Raw genomic sequence first — 17,870 nt, 5'->3', positions numbered from 1 at the left:
GTAATAGAATGTGAAGAGGCCAAGAATTTATTTGGACTTCAGGTTATAGATTACCTTCCCTATCAGGGACTGGTATCAGAATATAGGTAAAGAGAAAGAAATAGGAGGATCCTAAATGAAAGACCAGCACTGGTAAAGTTTTTAGTAGAATCTAGAACAGAAGCTGCCATTAAAAAGGAATAATTAGTAGAACGTATAAAATATTGCATGCTAACTATAAGAATCAATCAGAGGAGGTTAGAGAGGATTGGAAAGAGAGATTGGAAAAGCATTTCACAAAGAAACAATGGGATGATATATGCATGTTTCCCAAATATGCAACAAAATCTAGACAATTTAGGATTTTTTTCTTGGAAATGTTTACACAGATATTTTTATATCCCAAGTAGACTCTAGAGAATTTTTCCTCAAGTAGACAGAAAATGTTGGAGGTGTGATGAGGAAGAAAGAGGTGTTTGAGAACATATTTTCTGGGTGTGCGGCGGGTCCGTGGACTTTAAGGATTTCCTGCTGGATGCACTGTTGGAAATGCTGGGTGGGCAGATTGGCGTGACGAAGGAGATGATTTTTCTTAGCTGTGATACAGAATCAGAATTGCTTACACATGGTAAGGCCTTGCTGTGTCTAATTATGGTGGTTGCCAAAAAAGCAATTACTAGAAAATGGAAATCAGAATCTAAACCAGCTATATTAGAAGTTATGAATATAGTAACAGAGATAAAACTACTGGAATTGAGATCTTTAGAAAAGTGTGGACGCAAACTTTGTAGGAAAAAAAATGGGAATTGTGGGAATGATACATAGAGGGGAGGAATATGGTTTAAAAGAAGGCAAGACTTAAATAAGCTATGTAATGTATGAGTGAAAATGATTGGGTAGATTATAAGTGATGCATAATGTTTGCAGCTGGGAGTGTCAGTATTGTTTGTGATATAAAACGCTTGCAACTAGGATTGTGTTGTTGTGGTTTGCTTTCATTTATATAAATGTATGATTGCTTATGTCATGAGTAATGGTTTAATAAAGATGTTTCTTATTTAAAAAAGGGGCAGGAATTGAATAATTTATGTAATGTTGCTTAGGTTATATGATATATAGCAATATATGTGAAGTATGTTTGCTAATGTTAATTTAATACAATTTGATTACTTTTGTATAAATGTAAATTTGCCTGTGTCACAAATGATGATTCAATAAAGTGGTGGAAAAAACATGTTTGACAAGCATGAATGGATGAACATTCATGAAAAAGGGCTGCAGTGGGAGATGTTGGTCCACATAATGAGCTCTGACCTTTCCGAGAAATAATTAGCTTTGATTATTATAGCAGAAAATGGTGCATTTAACTAACCACTCTGAAATTATCTGTTTTGTTACTAGAAAGTCCTGTTTCCCATTCTTAAAAGAAACAAAGAACAAATGAGCTTGTCTAAGTACACAATATGTAAGTTACCAGGGAACATCCATGTAGTGCAGAATTTTTTTCTCCTTTATTTTCCTATTTGGGACAAAAAACTGGAAGCTGAACAGATCGATTCCTGATAAATTCACAGACCATCTTTGGCATAAAAGAGGAAATTGTTCTTAAACAGAACCCTTTCCTTCTGGATGACTGTGCCAGGCTCCTTACTCATTAGAGCCTGAAACTTAGAAATACTTTGGCTAGAATCAACAGTCACTAGAAATAATGTTTTTCTAAGTAAGTTCACTAAAACTGATTAGTGTACATGATGGTAAAGTCATCTTTGTTATAAAATTAGTATCTCAAGCTGGAGATAGTAGATGTCTATTGTCTAGGAGAGCTTCAATGTAATATATCCTTTAGGAGTTGTTTAAATGTAGTGTTGGAAGATAAAATACTCTACATTTGCACATACGGCTGAAGAGTGTTCTTTAACAGATGAGTAAGGCAGCCCTGTAGTAAACCAATATACAAAACACTGTAGTACTTGAGGAACAGAGACATCAGCTACATTAATCATCATATTTAACTCTGGGTGGAGTATCTGGTCCAATTGGAGGGATAGAATTATATTAGACCTCTTAGCCTGTTTCAAAACAGTCCAAAGCACACTAGTGAACAAATGACTGCTGGGGATTAAGTGGAGATACTTCATTCTTTTAGAATGAGGGCTCTGAAGATGAAGTGGTGGAGTTTCTCTCTTTGCCAGGAAAGATGTTTGCTCATCAGAAGTATTGTCAAAATCTTTGCTATCATTTATCAGGTTTACAGAACTGAACCATGGTCAGGTTGGACAGAATGATATGATAAGAATTAGATTAACATTTTGCCTATTTCCTCTTTTAGAAGAATGTTTGCTGTCAGAGAAGGTGGAGGCAAGGCATACAAGACCTTGGTTCCACTGACTTCACTCCATAAGAACTGGCATATATGTCCAAACCTACACCAAAGTACTATATGAGCATTTATATAGCTGCATGGAATCAGGAATACCTGACAGGACAAAATCCTCCTCCTCAAGGAAGAGTAAACCTGTCTGGTGGACATCTGCAATAAATAAACTCTATAATAAAAGGAAAAGAAATTGCTGTCCAGGACCAAGAAGGGCCAGGTGCCTGATTGGAAGGAATCTTTCCTTAGCCTGAACAAGCAAATAAGAGCACTAGTGAAATCCTCGAAAGCAAACTTCGAGTCCATGCTGGCCACATCTACTAAAGACAATCATAAGGCCTTCTTCACATATGTCTGCAATCTCAAGGGAAACACCCAGATCTGCTCAGAACTGGTGGTCAACGACACCACATATACAAATGCTGTAGATATAGCAAACCTGCTGGCAGACAGGTTCAGTAAAAACTTCACCCCTCTGTCCCCCCCATCAGTAAAACAAGGCATCCCCAGTACCTGCCCCTCCCCTTATCTCTTGGGAGCAAGTCATCACTGCCCTCTCAAAGGCAAAAAATACAGCCTCCATGGGACCTGATAACATTCCAGGCTGGATCCTGCATGAACTCAGGCAGAAACTTGCAGCACCATTAGGCACTCTATTCAGTCAAAGCCTGAGTACCGGCTTCATCCCAGCTGAGTGGAGGACAGCCACTGTCATCCCTTTGCATAAAGGTGGAGCATCCACCAATCCAGGAAATTAAAGACTAATCAGCCTAACTAGCCTGATCTGCAAGGCCATGGAGTGGATTATCGTAGACCTCATTAACAAGGACATTGTCAACCTCCAGACACTCGATCCCACACAGTTTGGTATTGTCAAGGAGAGGTCATGCCTGTTAAATTTGGTCGACTTCTTTGAGACAGTCACCAAGGCCATGGTCAAGGGGAAGACGGTGCACACCAACTACCTTGGGCTGGCCAAAGCCTTTGATACTATTCTCCACTCAGGTATAATAAATAAACTCCCTCATCTTGGCATCAATCCATATGTTACCAGATGGGTAGCAAAGTGGCTCACTGATAGAACCCACCTCGTCATAATAGGCAAAGTCACCTCAAGCAGTAGACCCATAATGAGCGTGTAACCCAGTGATCAGTCTTGGGGCCTCTTCTGTTTGGGATATACTTTTCTGAGGAGTAGGCCAAAACCAGTGGAATATGGCTGACCAAGTTTGCAGATGACTGCAAGCTGGGTGCTGTCATCAATTCTCCTAGTGATGTGAACATCCTCCAAGAAGGTCTCACCCAAACAAGTGACTGCTGCCAGAAACATGGCCTCAAATTGAATGCCAAAAAATGCATCATCATCCCCTTTGGGAAGACTGACATCCTCACAAATTATCACATTGATAATAAGGTCCTAAACACACAATCAGTCATGAGGGACTTGGGCAGACAGGTTGATAGCAAACTGATTTTTGACCACCATATTGCCTCTGTTGTACAGAAAGCTTTCTACATTGGCCCATTTCATTAGTAAAGGTATCTCATCTAGGTACAAGGTGGTCATAACATCCCTGTATTCTTCCCTTATAAGACCCAGTATTGAGTACAATGCCGCTTTCGGCATCTACCTCACAAAGCACATGCAGCAGCTGGAAAGACCACAGAGGTTCCTCACCAGGAGAATCCAGGGCCTCAAACATCTACCCTACACAGATAGGCTAAAGGTCCTGTCCCTGTAATCAGTCTCCTACAGACTCCTCAGAGCTGACCTCTGTCTGGCATACAAAGCAATCCTAGACCCCGTCCTGATGGGACTGCTCCATATCTGCAAGTCAAGCTCAACTCAAGTAACCCACACGTGTGACCTCAGCCTGGTCTGTGACATCAATAGGACTTGTTGGTGGGATGGATTTGTGTCCCAGAGACTCCCATTTTGTTGAAATGACTCCCTCTCCACATCAAGCAGAGTACCTCATTAACCCTTTTTAAGCGTAATCTGGATAACTGGATGGGGTACAGAAAATACAACCCTGGGATTCCACCTGTGTCCCTGCTGGACCGTGGCATAGGCAGCTGACTTGTTGGAACATGGGCTAAATTGTTAGCTAGGCTTGTAAGGGCCTCAGGGCCAATAGCCTAGTAACTTCCTATGATCCTATGATCCTATGACTTGAAAAGTCATTTGTTGCCTTAGCTAAGTGGTGAGGTAACCTGGTGCAAAATACTGGAAGATAATTGCTTAAGCATGACGTAAACAGATCTCTCTTTTGAGAATTCCATTCCTTTATGGGGAACTGGCATCTTTCTTTTTAAAGTCTACTGTTTTTATTTTGAACACTGAAAACAATGAAAACATGAGCCACAAAGCATTCATAGAAAATGATGACATCTACATCATATCTACATCCATTTCCAACAGTTCAAAAGACAGATGCTAGAAAACCAGATATAATGGTCCAAAAAAAGAAGACAAAAGTAGCATTGATCATTGAAATCACCACACCCAGTGACTACAGTGTCCTGCGTACAGAGAGACACAATGTCATAAAATATCAGGATTTGCAAGGAGAAACAAGAGCAATGTGGAAGAAAGATACCTAGATAGTTCCAATAGTAGTAGGAGCGACAGGTCTTATAAAAGGGTCTACAATCATATTTAGATATGTTACCAATACATGTAACCCAATATGAATTGCAAAGGGAGTCATTACTGGGCACATTGGGGGTGCCACAAAGAGCACTTTTGACATCAAAGAGTGAAACAATACTAATTTCATGAACTTTAATTGTACTTTGACTTAGGAATGGGGTCAATTCCTGTCATGGTATTAGAAACCCAAATAATTTGGCGAAATTAAAAAGGGAGAGACCATCTCTTCAGAGGATTCACATTCATGGTTGTCTTCTTCACCCTCAGTTTCTGATAAAGTTTATACAAATCCCCTACTTTTCTTTATAATTTTCCAAAAGGAGAAGGTTGTGGTTCTTATCTAAAACTATACGCAGTCTTTTATGCCATATCAAAGTACTTCCTTGCTAAGAAGGTTTTGGTCCTGACTATTTTAAGTGGGACAGTTCACAGGTCTCTGACATTTAAAAGAGGTACTATGAGCTCCTACAAATGGAGTTGTGCAAAACATCAGCTGTCCCTTCTGTTCCAGCTGCCTTTTTGGATGCTTTTTCTGCAACCTCCATAGCTTCTGACTCTAAGCCTCCTGTGCCAAAAAAAAATGACAGGGTCTACAAGGTGCCTGAGGACTGCATACTTCTTTATAAATGCCCTTCTGCTGATCTTTCAGTGGTCTCAGTTTCTTCTGACAAGCACTATAAGTTATTGCATCTACTGAGCTCCTTCCTTCTGATAAGGATAGTTGAGCTATGGAAAGGTTATGCAAGAAAGTTTATGCTGCTGCCTTTGGTTCAGTGTTGAGGCATTATTCCTTGCTACATCTTCAGGTCTTGTCTGATGATATCAAGGCCAAGCTTTTGGGTGTCCCTCTGGATAATAAAAGTCTTTTTGGGACTGCTGCTGCTGCTGACATATTTAAGTTTCTCCAGGATAAGGGTAAAGCCTTGTAGGAACTTAGACATATTTTTGTTTCCCCATTCCTAATTTTCAGAGGAACTATCCTTCCAAGTCTGCCTTTATTCATATCATAGACAGACTCACCAACCTCCTAAAGGTAAGAAGGGTTCTAGATGTATTCATCCTGCTAAGTCTACTCAGGTTCCTTCCTCTCCAAAACTTTCTTTTCAGGATAAGCCTGGTTCTATTTGACATTTGGCTTTCCCTTCCCCTTAGCCAGGTCCCCTTGTTTGTTTGCCTCTCTTTGTCTCTTCCAAATTAGCACTGGATCACCTTAGATTCTTGGGTTATCTCAATTATCAGTCAGGGATAGTTCAAGGTTTTAGAACTCCCTTCCTCCATTTTCAGGCATTCCTCAACCTCCTCAAGAAGAGCTTCCTCATTTCCCAGAGGTTCTGCAATCTCTTTTGGATCCGGGAACCATTCAGCCCATTCTTCCATCCCTGTTGGGGAAATTGTTTGACTCCAGGATGTTTCTGGTTCCTCGGAGGGAGAGTACATGTAGACCAATTCTGGATCTTTCCCTACTCAGCACCTTTCTCAAGATCCCTTCTTTTCAGATGCTGTCTTTTCAGACATTGTTTCCTCTTCTGCTTCCCCAGGTCTTTCTGGTGTTTCTAGATCTCAAGGCTGCATAACTTCACACTCACATTCATCCTGTTTTCAGGACATGTTTACATTTCTCTGTCTCTTTCTTGCATTTTTACTTCTTTGCTTTGCCATGTGATGTCTACTACCCCAAGAGTATTCACCAAATGTCTTGCCCCTGTCATTGCTTTCTGCAGGCTTCAAGGTATACAGATTTTTTCCTATCTAGACAATCTGCTTATTCAAGCTTCTTCTCCCAGCAGTCTGTTACAGGATATCCAGTTGACCATTTGTCTTTTACTCAGTCTTGGGTTCACCATAAACCTCCAGAAATCAGTCCTGATGCCTTCCCAGGATCATGTTTTCCTTGGATGCAGGCTTCAAACCATTCCCAGGCTGGCATCTCTTCCTGCCCCAAAGGTTCTGTCTTTGATGGTCTTTTTCCAGTCTCTTCTTCCCCTGTCTACTGTCGCTGCCAGGGAATTTCTCAGGGTCCTGGGATTTATGGTTTCCACCATTCCCATGCTCCTTCTTGCCAGGCTCCATGTGAGGAAATTTCAGTCATACCTAAAATCGGTGTGGCTTCAGCACTGTCACCCCTGGAGTTCCCTGTTCCTTTTCTTCCTTGTCTCAAGCTTGAACTTCAGTGTTGGATTCATGTTGACTCTATCTCAATCTTTTTCAAGCTCCAATTCCACTCATGAGCTTTTTATGAATACCTCAAATGGGGGGGGGCTGTTTTGGCCCCTAAAGGTCCAAGGTCTCTGGCCTACTCATCAGAGGTCAGATCATGTCAATATAAAAGAGGTGAGAGCTTTGTTTTTGGCTCTACAAGGTTTTCATTCACTTTTCATCCCAAACCCCTCAAAGCCTTTATTGACAATACCACAGTGATGTGGTAGGTCAACAAGCAAGGAGGCACAAGGTCCCATCTCCTTTGCAGCCTGGCTCTTCAGGTCTGGAATCTAGCTATCCAATATCAAGTGTCTCTTCAGGCAGTTTACATTCCTTCAGAGCACAATCTAGTGGCAGACCCTTTGAGCAGGTCTAGAACACACGCTCACGAATGGATGCACAGAGATATGTTCCTAGGGAAGTGCTACAGAATCCTGAAAGACCAAAATCCTGAAGACCAAAAGACCAAAAGACATAAAGAAACATATTACCCTTCAACTATATGCAGGGGGGGCAAGCTCCCCTGCATCCCCCATGTGGGGGGGGGCTGCACCCCCACACCCCCTGATACTTAAACATATCAACTCTGAGATTGCACTTCACTACACTAAGTGCTTATACTTGGAGAAGAGTAATATGGTTTGTGTTTCGTTTCTGTATGTACTTGTGCTGGAATATAGCAAGTGTTGGTATCTGTGTGTTTTCAGTATTTTGAGTTTTCAATATTTTGAACTTTTGAGATTTTGGTCTCAGGATTTTGGTCTTCAGGATTTTGGACTTTCAGGATTCTGTAGCGCTCCCGTTCCTGGACATTATCCATCAGTGGGCCTCCCTTTGAGCAGACAACTTCCTTCTATTCTGTTCCAGAGTCCCAAATCCTCTGACTTGGAAAGTGGACACCCTGTCTTTTCCTTGGAAGGGGATGTTTTTATACAGTTTCCCACTTTTTCTGTTATCTCAGGTTCTGCACAAGATCAGTCAGGACTTTCCAGAAATATTGCTGGTGACTCCATTTTGGCCCAGATAGCATTGGTTCCCCCTTCTCTTTCAATTGGCCAGGGGCAATTACCATAAGTAACCTCACCAGGTAGATTTTCTGATACAAGACAAGGGAACTCTTGTCATCCACACCTGCCCACTCTTAAACTGACACTGTGAGTGATAGGGTTTTGATCCCTTTTAGGCACCTCTTTTCTGAGGACATGCTTTGGGTTCTGCAGGAGGCCAGGAAACAAGCTACCAGAAAATCCTATATGTCCAAATAGAAAAGATTTTCTGTCTGGTGCCTCTCTTGCCATCAGGATCCCCTATCTGTGGAGGTTCCTCTGGTTCTCTCTTATTTGTGTGACCTGTTCCATGCTGGGTTGGCATATTCTTCAATTAAAGCTCATTTATCAGAAATGTCTGCTTGTCTGCCCTTGCATCCTTCTCTAGCCTCTAGGTTTGAGGTCAAGCAATTCTTTAAAGGTGTCCTTCATATCAGGCCTCTCAGGAAGCCTACTCTGCCTTCTTGGGACCTCAGTCCAGCACTTGAGGAATTCATCTAGACTCCTTTTGAGTCCGCTTCTTCAGCTTCCTTGCAACATTGTACTTAGAAGACTGTTCTGCTTTTGGATCTCATTTCAGCCAACAGAGTGTCTGAACATCAGGCTCTCATGGCTATTCCTCCTTTTTTAGTTTTTCATAGAGACAGGGTGTCTCTTCATACTAATCCTTCTTTTATGCCCAAGGTGGTCAATGAGTTGTCCCTTAATTGGTCTATTCATATTCCTTTCTTTTTTCCTTCTCTCCAGCCTGACAGTGAGAAAGTTCCACATACTGTCAAATTTGGGGATTCCACCTCCACCAGTAGAACAGTTATCAGTGGGGTACCACAAGGCTCTGTGCTGGGCCCCTCTACTGTTTGGAATCTATTTCTCGGAATTCCATTTGAAATAAATGGCCTGTTGCTTACCACGTTTGCAGATGACTGCAAACTAGGAGCAATCATTGAGTCCCCTAAAGATATTAGCATATTACAAGAGGGGTTAATACAGACAAATGACTGGTGCCAAAGCCACGGTCTAAAACTAAATGCAAAAAAGTGCATCATTGTCCCCATTGGCAAAGAGGTAGCCCCTGTAAATTACAATATAGGCAGCATGCTCCTGAGCTTGAACCCAGAGGTGTGTGACCTGGGAACACAAGTTGACAGCAGTCTAAACTTCAATCACCATGTGTCCACAGTGGTAAGGAAAGCCTTTTACGTTGCACACCTCATAAGTAAGGGCATTGCATCCAAGACCAAGGGTGTTATAACTCCTCTGTACACCACCCTCATCAGATTACTAACAGAGTACAATGCTCCCTTTTGCATGTACCTCAGCATGACACCTGCAGCAGCTGTAGAGACCACAGAGGTTCCTGACCAAGAGAATTCAGGGACTCCAAAACATGACCTACATAGAAAGACTGTAAGCCATGCTGCTGTACTCTGTGTCCTACAGGTCACTGAAAGGTGACCTCTGCCTGGCCTACAGAGCAGTCCCTGACCCTGCCCTAATGGAAATGCTGCACATTCACAAATCAAATGGGACAAGAGACACTCGCTCCAGAGATCTCAACCTAGCCTGTGACTTAAACAACACATGCTAGACAGATATGTCTCACAGAAACGGCCACTGCTCTGGAATAAACTCCCAATTCAAGTTAAATAGAGCTCCTCAATGACCCTATTTAAGTGCAACCTGGACAACTGAATAGGACACCATAAATTCACCACTGAGATGGCACCTATGTCCCTCATGGACAGGGGCAGCGAGTGCTGATCATAGATTTGCTCAGCAAACAATCAAACCATCTAACAATGGCCAATTAGGGAACCATCTAACAAAGGTCAATTAGGGAACATGGGTATTACAAGGCTGGGCTTGTAAAGGGTCTAGGGCCAGTAGCGTAGTAACCTCGTATTAACCTGTGTTTCTGAATGTTTTTTAAACTGTATGATAGCAAAGTAGTTTGTTTTTGGTCTGAAGAAGCAGCACAAGTTATGAAAGCACTTACCCTTTGTTCTTTGGTTGAATAAAAAAGTTTTTAGTACAGCCTTGGTACTTGAGTGCTTGTTTTTAATATTGCATGCCGCTGTGGATTTTATTGACCTTTATTCACCAATATCTTCAGTTTTGTTTTTTTCACCTGGGGACTGACATTTCTGGGAGGGAAAGTTTTCTTTTCTCATTTTTTCCCCCCAATTTTTTTTTTACTTTTTCTTCAACTTCCCCCTCCGAATCTTGAAGACTTTTTCCTTTCAAGTGAGATATCTATTGTCTGCTTTAGATTCCGTTAAGGTAATGTGTCAAGTACCAATAATCCAAAAGCAAGGAAACAGTCCTCCAACAGTCGAACACAAGGATTTTATTCACAAAACCAATGTAGAACACAGATAAAACGTAAACGCTATTAAAAGATCAGAGTGCGTTTTCGTCTACATAAAACTGTAAGACTTCATCAGACAACCATTCATTTAAAAAAAACACATTTTATACATTCATGTGGTTGAAAGCAACCAATAAAACCCATTGCTTAATAATCCCATTAACTAATTAATGAAAATTGACTCAAAAAAACTGATTAAGGAAAGAAAAAAACACTTTGATGCTCATCACAATAAATATACAATTCATGTTGTTTAATATGTTTAAAAACCATTTGTTTGTGATAATACTAAAACTTTAAAAACTGTAAAAGAATCAATAAATATTTAAATAAATAGTTAAAATCTTGTTGTTCAGTAAATATTTCATTCCCCTTATTTTACTCACTAAAAAAATCATGGTTAAAATAGCACCATCTGCTGTTCTTACTAGGCTATTGCTGAAATTCATCTAAATTCTAGCTGCTCTTAATTTTAGTACTGAGCTTAGAGATATATGATCATTCAGCCCTGGATCGCTTGTCGCTTCCAAAAAAATCTGCCACCACAACTCTTTGGATTCTAGTCTTTCCTCCCACAGGCCTCCCCTTGTTTCTTTTTTGACCTGTTCTGCCACAAAGAAAGAAAAACTAGAATTCCATAAACTAATGTGTGCTTGTATAGAGCATTTGTTTCTTTTTTCTTAGATATTTCGTAGATGTGTTCGTAGATTCTCTTCCTCAATGCTCTTTCTGTTTTTCCTACATAGTAGGAATTGCATTGTGAACACAGAGCTACGTATACCACACCTTGAGAATCACAATTGAAGTGACCTGTTGCATTTATGTTGCAATCCCTTGCTGTTATGGCAACCTTAGCCTTATTACTAATATATGGACATTGGTTGCAATGACCACACTGGAATGTTCCGTACCTTGTGTCAGGTATGGCCATATTGCAAGAGTCTTCTCTGGTATTCCATTTGTTGTGTTCTAGCAACTTTTTAATACTTTTGCCATTTTTGTATACTATTTTTGGCATGTTCTTATTAATGTTCTGAAGATCAGAAAAAGAAATGAAATTAGTCCATTCCCTCTGGAAAATCTTTTTCACTTCAGTATTAAATGAATTAAATTCCATAACCAAAGCTGATTTATACTGGTGTTCCTCCTTATCCCTAATATTATTAATTTTCTCCTGTGGTGGAATGTTGATGTCTGAACAGATAAGTCCTTTGCCCTTAATGGGCTGGAATTTTGTAGGTCTGTTCAGTTCCACTTCCCTTCTAATATTGGAAATGAATTCTTGTGGATAGCCCCTAGCTAAAAACATTCCTTCTAGTGTGTTACATTCCTTGGCAAAATCCTCATTTTTACTAGTCATGCGACACCCCCTCACAAATTGTCCTTTAACAATATTCCTTTTGCAATGTGGGGGGTGTGCGCTAGTAAAATGTAAAAATGAATTGCAGAAGGTGCTTTTTCTAAAAACCTTAGTTTCAAAGTCCGTATTATTCCCATTCTTATATATTTCTACATCTAAGTATTGTAATCTGTCAGTGGACATAGTGTATGTAAATTTTAAAAAATTGGTGGTGTTTTGAAGATAAGTAAAAAACTCTAAAAATTTCTCAACACCCCCCTTCCAAAAAATGACTATATCATCTAAAAAACGCCTATAAAGCGTCCAATATTGCTCATACCCAGAATTCAAAACAAAATTCGCTTCCCATGCTGCTAATACGATGTTAGCATAAGTGGGTGCGCAAGCCGCACCCATTGCTACACCACTTATTTGGTGATAGTATTCATCATTGAATCCAATGAAATTGTTCCTTAATACTACTTCAACTAATTCAACAACTGCTACTTTCTCTGAATGTGTGAGTTTATTATCCAAAAATACCATATCCTCAAAAAACCTCATCCCTTCATCATGGGGTATACATGAAAATAAGTCTACGACGTCTATTGTCACAAAAAGTAGGTCATTAGTTAATAATTCAGGATTAATGTTCCTCAATAGGTCCCAAGAATCCTTAAGAATGTATTTGTTGGTATTACACATATGTTTTGTTGTGATGTCAACATATTTAGCTATGGGGAGAGTCTTGGAGCCATCGGCTGCCACTATAGGTCTCAAGGGGGTCACTAACATTTTTATGTACCTTCGGTATACCAAAGATGATGGGTATCCTCGGTTTCGGTACGTAAAGAAATTGATGCAATTTCACATCAATAGTGCCCTCCATAAGCATATTGTTTAAAATGTTATCTATTTTCTGGTATGCCAAAAGAACCTCATTCTGAGAGACTATCCTGTATTTGTTGTCATCTCCTAGGATGGTATTCATTTTTCCATCATAGATAATATTTTCCATGATGACCACCCCTCCCCCCTTATCAGGTTTCATAATCCTTATTTGATTGTTCTGTCTTAACTCATTCAGCATCTTACATTCTTCTTCCGTTATGTTATTCTCTTTTTTACTGAATTTAAATTCTTTCCTAATTTTCTTTTCCAAAACGGAATCCAAGTTTCTTATTTGGGGGTGGTATGGTGGGTTAAATGTACTTTTTCTAGTTAATACTTGTTGCTGGGAACCAAGATCCGATCCCCTGGGGGGTAAAGTAACTTGTAAGTTCACTTTTCTCAAAAACAATTTCATATCTATTATAGTTTGTACTATGTCACCTTTGGTGTTGGGAATATATTTAAAACCTTTACTGAGAACATCAAAGTGAATTTTATTGATGGAAATGTTGCTAAAATTATAAATAGAGAAATTGTATAATGAAAAAGTAGTACCTGTTTGTAATATTCCTTCATCCATTTCTTGACGTACTACGGGTTGGGCTGCAAGGATCGTGTTCTGAGTAGGGGAAGAAATAGGGGTTGGGGCAAGGGTGTATAAAGAATTAACTAATACCTCCCTCTCCCTCTTCTCCCTCCCCTCTGCTGAAAATTTTGAAAGCGTTTATTATTACCTTGTTGCGGTGTTTCATTCATTAATGGAGGAAATTCAGAATCATAGTCCATCCTGTCATAGGAATTGTTGGAAAAAACTCTAAAATCATTTCTGTTGTTGCCCTTGTTGTTATTATTCACCCTCCCGTTATGCTCCCATATTGCAGAGGGTGGCTTTGGGTAACTAACATCATTTTCATAATCTTCCATGTCCCTCCTCAATTTATCAATCTTTCTTTGTTTAAGTGAAATACATTTGGCATCTATATCTGAGCCTATCCTATAATATCTCTCTTTTTCACTTCTGATTTCAAATAACATATCATTCTTAATAAAACCATCTAACACAGCAAACAATCAAACCATCTAACAATGGCCAATTAGGGAACCATCTAACAAAGGTCAATTAGGGAACATGGGTATTACAAGGCTGGGCTTGTAAAGGGTCTAGGGCCAATAGCCTAGTAACCTCGTATTAACCTGTGTTTCTGAATGTTTTTTAAACTGTATGATAGCAAAGTAGTTTGTTTTTGGTCTGAAGAAGCAGCACAAGTTATGAAAGCACTTACCCTTTGTTCTTTGGTTGAATAAAAAAGTTTTTAGTACAACCTTGGTACTTGAGTGCTTGCTTTTAATATTGCATGCCGCTGTGGATTTTATTGACCTTTATTCACCAATATCTTCAGTTTTGTTTTTTTCACCTGGGGACTGACATTTCTGGGAGGGAAAGTTTTCTTTTCTCATTTTTTCCCCCCAATTTTTTTTTTACTTTTTCTTCAACTTCCCCCTCCGAATCTTGAAGACTTTTTCCTTTCAAGTGAGATATCTATTGTCTGCTTTAGATTCCGTTAAGGTAATGTGTCAAGTAAAAAGAGTAGAGGAATTAGTTTGGGCTTCACTCTAGGAAAGTCAGTTGATGAGCCTGGGCTGGTGCTCATAACTGAGTTGCATATATGCAGTGTAGGTTTGTGCTGAAAGTGAGAATGTGCAGCTAAGGCAGTGATTCATAAAACCAGGTAACACTTAAAGGCAGCAAGATGGTGAAGAAAGGAAGGTATGTAAATGAGTCTATAATAACATGCAAATGAAGCAGCAAAGTCTAATGGGTACATAACGAAATTCAAATCAGGGTGAGTGAAAGCAGGTCATGTTTCATAGTCATCTAGCATTAAGTCACACAAGTAGTTCTATCTGAAGAGAATGGCAAAAAGCACTCCAAATCCTGCAGAGCTATACCTGGTGACAGTCCCCAAAGCAGCACTTAGTTAATGTAAGCACACTTAGAAGGCACTCAGGACTGTGCTGTGGTGGTAGCTGCTGACAAAAGAAACGGTAGTAGTACAGGATAACACTGTATAAGGTGATGGACCTGCATCACCTGGACTGTTTTCACATGAACTGAGGAATATAGGCATTAGCTGATCTGTACGGCCCATAAACAGGATTTGGATGAATACATGGACTTCCTATAACTGGACCCTCTATTATTTAATATACTCTTTGCAACAATTCCAACATGTAATAAATACCGGGTGGAAAAGTATGCAGATGACTGCAAACATGGATTCACTATCACAAATGCAAATGACTTTAGTGATTTGAATAGTTATTTGGTTGAAGCAGCAAGATGGGCTGAGGAATCTGGAAATTGATTTAGCTGGAATAAGTCTAACATTATGCACTTTTGGTAAAATATATATATATATATATATATATATATATATATATATATATATATATATATATATATATATATATATATATATATATATATATATATATATAAATATTAGAACAGCCACTAATAGTATATGGATATAAATGGATAAATGGTCTGGACATAATAATATTTAACTGGCCTTGTTGAAATCATGTTAATCAGACCATATTGAAAACAAAAAATAGTCAGCTAGGTCTGTTAATAAAAAGTATCTCTTTAAGACAAGAAAAGTATATGGTTAAATTATATAAAACATATACTAGTCCTATTCTGTAATATAATAATGCTTTCTGTACTTACAGTAAAGGATAATTAATCAGAATAGAATCCGTACAGAGAAAATATGAAGAAAATAATAACTTTGAAAGATTGCATATATATATAGAAAGCTGCCAAAGGTTAGAACTTTTCACAGTTCGTTATTGCTGTTTCAGGGAAAAGTTAATATTAGCATATAATGCATATAAAAATGAAATGTTACAAGCAATATTGAATTTAAAAATAAATGGTAATACTAAAAATCATAGACATGATAATTCTATGTTTAAAATAAATGTATTTAAGACTACCACAAGAGGATCATGCATAATATAGAAAAAAACATACTATGGAACAAATTTCCACTTCGTACAAGAATATCTGAAACATTAACTGTCTTTAAGAATAAACTAGATAAATGGGTTGGTCCAGAGGTTTATAATCCACATTTTGAGAATTCATTGTGCCTATACAGCCTGATGGCCAGAATATTGTAACCAGAACTTATGAACTCAACTGTGGAAACCAATGTATGTGTAAAGCTTAACATTCTACCTACAGGGACATTTTAGAGATGCGTAGTAGCGGTGGCTGGGAATTGACACTGTCTCTCTGCACATGAACCCCTCCTGCAGTAGATTTCACATTTATTGAACCAGCTGGTCTATGCCATTGGGTCACCATTGGCAGGTAGGGCCCATGGTACAGGCCACTCGCACCCAGTAACTATCCATTATGCTAGTCAGCAGCTGCTATGCTTCTCATACCAAACCCTATCCCCAGCCATGTGTCTGCCCTCTGTCTGTGTGTATACCATATCACTTCCTCCTAGGATGTGTAAATACACCCCTTGTCTGTCTGTATGTCTTGTTTTATGTGAGTTTGTGTGCCTTCACTGCTTATTCTACCCTACCCTACATTTTCTCCTGTTTGTATCTTTCACCCTTATCTTCTTTTCTACCCCATCTCTCTTTCTCCTTATAGATAATATATATGGTATCTCATCCTCCAAAAAAGGTGCCCTACCTCCTCTTCCTACCTGCTTTTCTCCTTATATGTTCCAACCATGTGTTCCCCTGATTGCTGAATCCCTTTTTCTGCTTTGCTGTATCCCCCCTTCATGGAACCAATAAAATGCCCAGCTGGCTAGTCTTTTCCATCTACATTATGTTGTTGTACAGTGTATATTTGCAACTTGCCACAGCAGGCACCTAGTCATACTACCTACTACAGCTGTCATATGTGTTCTTACTAGGCACACGCAAAGGAGCACAAGATTGCTACTTTGCCCTACTACATGTATGATGATGTGCTTCACTTTCATATACTTCCCTAAAGTACATCTATCTGCTTACTCAAGCCGTATATCCCTGCTTGGTTCCTAGTGTTTATATTGCTCATCACTGTATTGTCAGTCTGCTTTACACGTCACCCACAGAGCCCTATTACAAAGTGTTTGACTCATGTGATGACCTCACACAATAGCAATCGTACATGAGAGACAGAATCAGTGAAAAAAATATATTTTTTGTGATGGAGTAACTGTCATTATCCCACCCATGTGGACGACTGCACCTCCACACACCCTCCCCTTACATATACCATATCCAAGGCACACCATGACAGGGAAAAGGGGAAATCCACAGTCTACTGTCAATTCATCTGCCTGTGAAAAAGCCAGGTAGTTGCACACTAGTGATTCCATTAATTAATGTCAATCACTGGTATTTTGAAAACAAGACTGACTCTCATCCACTGCCCTGAAGTGCATGTATATGAATCCCAACTTTGAACTCCATTATCCTGCAAATGAGTAGTGTCATTCATAACAGTAAGCCCAGGAGAACCTTCCTTGTCCCTTAATAGATTCAGAGGGCTTCACAGTCCTAATTGTTATAATGCCATACAGTCCAGAAACTTCCTATGTTTTTCTATAACCTTTTGTTTTTCTGTAGAATTTATTTATTTATTTACTGACATTTAATTATCAAGAAAGTCCGACATGGTAGGAGTCCATTTTCATCAGTGGCCCAGGAAGAAAAGCTTCAAAGTATTAAAAATATTTTAAGAATAATAATTTTACAGTCTTTAAAAATAATACAAAAAACAAATACAGTTTAAATAATTATACCAAATTAGACATAATATGGAAACATTGGTTAAGAATAGATACTAGTTATATTACAACAATTTAATAGTTAGAGAAAATTGTAGCCAGTTTATAGAGAAATAAAAAGTAAGTTAGTATAATACAAAACAGAAACTGCAATACGAGGTGAGAGAAAAGCAGGCTTATGATATATTTAGAGAGAAATCCAGGGGAGAGAAA

This window comes from Protopterus annectens, chromosome 7.part0 (assembly GCF_019279795.1).
Source record: "Protopterus annectens isolate FY-2018-M chromosome 7.part0, PAN1.0, whole genome shotgun sequence".
Taxonomy (NCBI): domain Eukaryota; kingdom Metazoa; phylum Chordata; order Ceratodontiformes; family Protopteridae; genus Protopterus; species Protopterus annectens.
This window is presented reverse-complemented; position numbering follows the sequence as displayed.